Source organism: Sturnira hondurensis, unplaced genomic scaffold (genome assembly GCF_014824575.4).
Source record: "Sturnira hondurensis isolate 20B ecotype Veracruz unplaced genomic scaffold, ASM1482457v3 Scaffold0009935, whole genome shotgun sequence".
Lineage (NCBI taxonomy): Eukaryota > Metazoa > Chordata > Mammalia > Chiroptera > Phyllostomidae > Sturnira > Sturnira hondurensis.
In genome coordinates, this window is record NW_028082566.1 from 3,807,145 (window position 1) to 3,813,144 (window position 6,000).

The window sequence follows — 6,000 nt, forward strand, 5'->3', positions numbered from 1 at the left end:
CATAAACTTCATCTTGCCAAACCCTGTATATATAATATGGTCTACTAAATACAATGAAGAAGAGAAACTGAGTGATATGATAAGAATTGTGTGGGTGCCTATTTTAGATGGAGCCATCAGGAGGCCAAATGAAATCCGAAAACAGAAGCTTGCCTCCAAGATATAGGGGAAGAGAACATTGTATGAAGAGGAAATAGGTAGCAAAAAGGCTCTGAGTAGGAAACAGTTTATCATGGTAGGAGATCAGTGAAAAGAGCCACTATGGCAGCAGCCTAATGGGCTAGAGCAGGGATGGTACAGAGTGAAGTGGAGAAGGAGGGCAGGGTGTCTTCTTCCTCGAGGGTCTCTGAGACTCACCAAACACACTGACATGTTCAGGACAATTGGATAGCACACTCATTATAACGCCTCTCTGATCCTTCACCAAACCGCAGCTGCTGGGTTCAACTCTATTCACAGGTACTGCTCTCGCTCTTCAGGTAAGGTGGTTTCTTCCTGTAGCCAGTTAATGCAGCTGTCCTGTGCCCAAGCTGCTCGGCGTCTCTCTGCAGAGTGCGTGGAAATGCCCCTTTTCCTTATTGTGGTGTCTTCTCTTGGTTGTGCTACATTCCCTGTTGTCTCAAGACCTGCTCTTTGTATCCTTCTACATAAATCAAGTTCTATTACTAAAATTTTTTTTTGCAGTCAGCAAATATCTATTTAGTGCCTAACCCAGTGTGGAGCAAAAGTAGGTTTAGAAATGTTAGTATGCAAAACACAGAGTTTAGTCTTGTATTGTTATTTATTAATTATTGTATTGTTTTCCATAGGCGCAACTGTAAACCTACTTTCCCTCCCCGTGTATATAGTAGTCAAAAAGCCACTGGGTGTGAATCAAATATGGGAGTGGAGGAAGCAACAAATCTCTAGCAACACGCACCAGGATGGAGTCAGAAGCACGAATGGGTCCCTGTGCTGCCTAACACATTGCTGCTTAAAAAATGTGGTTATGTATGGCTGTATCTTCCTTCAGAATAAATTTCCTTAAGAGACAGCCACTTTAGCGGTTCAGTGCACCCGTTCACCAGACAGCCTCGTGTTGTTTGAGCCCAGTGGCAGGCCTTGCCTGGGATTCCTCTGATACTCTTAACCTATTCTGCTTATTAAAGGTCTCAAACATGTCCATTTTGCCAAGCGACAAACAACGAAACATGACAATATTCTAAAACTGGATTGTGGTGATAGTTTCATAACTCATAAGTTTACTAAAAGTAATGCCTTTTACATTATTTATAAGTGGTGAATTATATGGTATATAAACTATACTTCAACAAAACTGTTTTTTCAATGTCCAGAAAAAATATTGTCTGCTATGATCCATAGGAGCCAACATTTTAAGCAAGATTAAAAAGAATTGCCTAATTTTTATTCTGAAGTCTCAATTACTTTAGATGTTATAAAGTGGCATGTTCCACAAATCATGCTTCCCCCATGTCGCTGCGTATTTTCCTGACCACTTCCATAGTACTCTCAGTAAAGAACTTTCTTAAAAACTTTATTTATTTATTTTAGACAGAGGGGAAGGGAGGGAGAAAAAGAGAATCATCAATATGTGGTTGCCTTTCATGCCCCCCCCCCCCCACTGGGGACCTGACTTGGCCAGCAACCTCGGCATATGCCCTGACTGGGAATTGAACCAGGGACCCTTTGGTTCACAGGCCAGTGCTCAATCCACTAAGACACACCAGCCAGAGCCCTCAGTAAGGAGCTTTTTATTCACATATTTTTGAAGGTTGTAGCAGCTCACTCAGACTCCCTTTAAAATGACCACTCTTATAGTGGGAAAACTGTGGCATGGACTCACTCACTAGAAATCTGCAGAAAGAAGCATTAGCGTGGGCTTTGAAGCAAGTTCCTGGATAAGTCATATGCTGACCCACGTTCAGAAGCAGAAGGAATTGGGGAACAAGGTGAATTCATAAGGAGATTAACAAACATTTATTAAGTTCACAAATATAGTAAATAGCAAGTGTATGGAAATAAAAAAGTTAACTGGATTATTGCTTGGTCCAGAGTGAACATCCCTGATGACTGTTTTTCCTAAGTTGGTATATTAGCTTCTCCATGTGAAATGTCACAGTTCTTTGTAATTCTTTATTACTTTTCATTGATTTCCCAAACCACTTATGTATATCCCTATGTTTTAAAATAAAAAACAATGAAATAAAAATAAACTAATAAGAGAAAAAATAAGATACAGGATTTACATTTTTGCATGTATTTCCCTATTTGTTCTAATTCACTTTCAGCCCATTGTTCCTGCTATACGTGTTGGAACATTTCATAAAATTTAGAATTTCCTGACTTGCTTGAATAAATGCATTGAATTACTAGAGAGCATTGTTTATAAGCATATGGCCTTTAAGGAAGGTGATTAGCATGATTTTGAAATGTAAGTTCCTCCACGATTATCATAAATTTTCTTAACCTCTCAGCTAAATACATGTGAAACAGACCAGGCTGCTTTAGGTGTGTGTTGTGAGGTAGCTATAGTAGGAAGTACCTGTGTCTGGAAGCGTTTCCACACCAGCAATTACATTTGAATGACCCACTAAAACCCCAATACACCTTTCGTTAATTTTTCTCAGTGTGTGAGATTAACAGTCTCACAAGGGTATTTGCTGGGGATTAAGATCTCATAGCAGTTTCTGGCCAAATCAGGTTTAAACCCCTTACTTCAGCTGGTTAGAACACTTTGGGATGTAGTCCATAGACTGTTTTCCGTATATTTATCTATTTTTTAAATATTTTACTTATTTATTTTCAGAGGGAAGGGATGGGAAGGAGAAAGTGGGAGAAAAACATAAATGTTGCCTCTCATGTGTGCCCTGCTGGGGACCTGGCCTGCAACCCAGGCATGTGCCCTGACTGGGAATCGAACCAGCAACCCTTTGCTTCACAGGCCCGCGCTCAATCCACTGAGCTACACCAGCCAGGGCCATATACTTATTTTTTATACTTTGCCTTTACATTGTTTATACTCTTCTTCTGTTTTGTTTTTTTTTAGCATAGATCTGCTCCCACTGTCAGACGATTTCCTAGTGATGCTCTGTGTATTCTTTACTACAGTTAAGTTTTGTAATTCATCTCATGTGACCAGCACATGTTGTTATATTTGGTAAATGTTTTGCAAACACAGTTCTCCATCTCTCAAAACTGGCTGCTGTCTGTGTTTGATTGCCAGCTCTCATAATGTAATGTGAATTGGATTATGTCACTTTTCTGCTTAGTATCCTTCAATAATTCCCCATAGCTTTCAGGATAAAATCAAACCCCTTTGCTTGGCATAAGCCTATTAATAACACGTCTGATCCAGGCTGAGACTTCAGGCTTATTTTCCAGTATTGTCCTCACATAAGCTTTTTTTTTTCATTATTCAAAACTTTTTGTAGTGCCCTTGAACATCGTGCTTGTGAGTTCACAGATTTCTCACTTTCAAATTGTTATTCTTCTCCCTCCCTGCGTCTTCATCTGATTAAGCCATATTGCTAAAACATGGCCTTGTTCCCCTTGCTATTCTGAACATTCTTGATCACAGTATTTACAACATAATGCTGTTATCATGGAGTTAGTGGTGGTTATCTTTTAAGGACACTTCTGCTTTTCGAGAGAAAATAACAATTATTTGTCTTTTTTTTTTAAGGGAAAGGGAGAAGCACAACACATGTGACCACAGATGTGACCCCTCTCCCAACCCACCTGGAAAAATAACAATTATTTGTCTTTAAACTCCAAATTCTAGGAGTGTTTGTTCATATTGAGTATTCAGTAGGCATTTGTCAGATAAATGAATGAATGAATAAGGAATATTTTTTGTGCTTTACAATAAATAATCAAACTAGGTAATCAAACTAGTACAGTTTGTCAGCCATTTTACAGAGTGAAGATCTTGACAGTCATTATGAAATCTTAGAAAATAATTCTAATATCATCAACTGAATCTGAATTTTTCTTATGACTTACGGCTATCACCGTTCTCCCCCTAAAACTGATTTGAAGGAACGGTGCCACATGAGTACTTGAAATACTGGGGGAAACATTTTGTAAAACACGTGACTTTCTAACCACTATGCTGCACACCTGAAACTAATGCAAAATGATACTGAGTGCAAACTGTAATTTAAAAATAATTTTCAAAAACCCAATCTCTTCACTCAACTCTCCCCTTTTCTTATCAGGCTATAGAAAATGTCCGACTTGGTTTTAAACCTAACATTCAAATTGTAAACACCTTGAGTGAACTAGAAGTTGCTAAATATAATCATGTGCTACCCAAATACTTCATTTTATTATGTATTGAAATACTAAGATGGATAGAGTATTATGAAGCATCAAGTTATACAAAGTCATTTCCCCTCGGAAATATCTTTAGTTTGAATGAGAAGCTACTCATAAAAACACTCTCACCAAACTTTGCCTCATTTTTCTTGGATTTTTAATTACCTTAATCACCACCACTTTTTTCAGCCTCAGGGTGATTTGTTGAAAGTCCAGATTATTTATTGGCCACACCCCAGCACTGTTCTGGACCATGGTCTCTCCAGGAATGATGACGGAATAGGAGAGGCAAGGGCAGAGGCTGAAGCTGCTCTGTCAGTGTGCCTTCATCCCTGCAGACAAGGCCCTGCCTCGACTTTGGAGTTAGAATGTTGCTTCTTGCCATTGCCAAAACATGGAAATAATTACTAGCTCTGTGAACCCTAGCACACACGTTCCATCCAGATATCACTTCTAAACCTCTGTTTCTCTTCCCCCATGTCCTGTCCCTCAGTCCCTTCTGCCTGTTCTCCACTTTGCATGCCTCTTACATAAGTCTACCAGCTCTCTCACTTCCCACCGCTCCTTCTCTATATGAATCCGCCATCATTATCAACTTGAATGATGACAACAGCCATCTGACTAGCTTCCCTTCCTTCTCTGTCAATTGTGGCCAGCCTCTCTGCGGAGAACAGCCTGGGATCTTCATCAGTCTGGAGACACTGTTCACCCTGATAAACCTATCAACAGTTCCCTGCTGCCCTTAGAAAAAAGTCTGAATTTGTTATCATGGTTTCGTGTCTTACCCACCCCCCTTCCCTAATTCCTTTCCAAACATACACACTCACACCATTTGACCTTCCCATTCCTTAAATATGGCTTGTTTTTGTCTCCTTTCCCTCTGCCTGGCTACTCTTTTTCAGTTACTCGTTGCTCTTGGGCAACCTCGCTGGCCCCACCTACCCTGTTAGGTGCTCCTGAACTACCCTGTCACATTATACTGCAATATCTTTTTTTAAAGATTTTGTTTATTTATCCTTAGAGGGGAAGGGAAGGAGAGAAGGAGAGAAATATCAATGTATGGTTGCCTCTCGTGAGTTCCCTGCTGAGAACTGGCCTGCAACCCAGGCATGGGCCCTGACTGGGAATCGAACCGCGATCCTGTGGTTTGCAGGCCCGCGCTCAATCCACTGAGCTACACCAGCCAGGGCCTGCGATATCTTTTTTTCTTTCTCTTTCTCTTTTTCTCTCTCTCCCTTTCTCTACTGAGTTACACGCAGCACAGTTAGGACCTGATACTGGAGTCATTGCAGAATTAAAAAAAATGATTCAGTTCTGGCTGGTGTGGCTCAGTAGATTGAGTGCCAGCCTGTGAACCAAAGAGCCGCCAGTTTGATTCTGTCAGGGTACATGCCTGAGTTGTGGGTCACATGCTCGGTAAGGGGCATGTGAGAGGCAAGCACACATTGATGTTTCTCTCCTTCTCTTTCTCCCTTCCTTACCCTCTCCAAAAAACAAACAAATAAAGTCTTTTTAAAAACCCTTAAAAATAAATGATTCACATTTCAGAATCCATACAGGTTGGATGAATTGTGATAACGAGGCATCCTTTACACATTTCCCTGAATTCAATAGAGCAATTGAATTTGTCTTTTCTGTAGTCGCAAGGCACTGATGCTTTCATCCGCACACCCAGAGGACTTA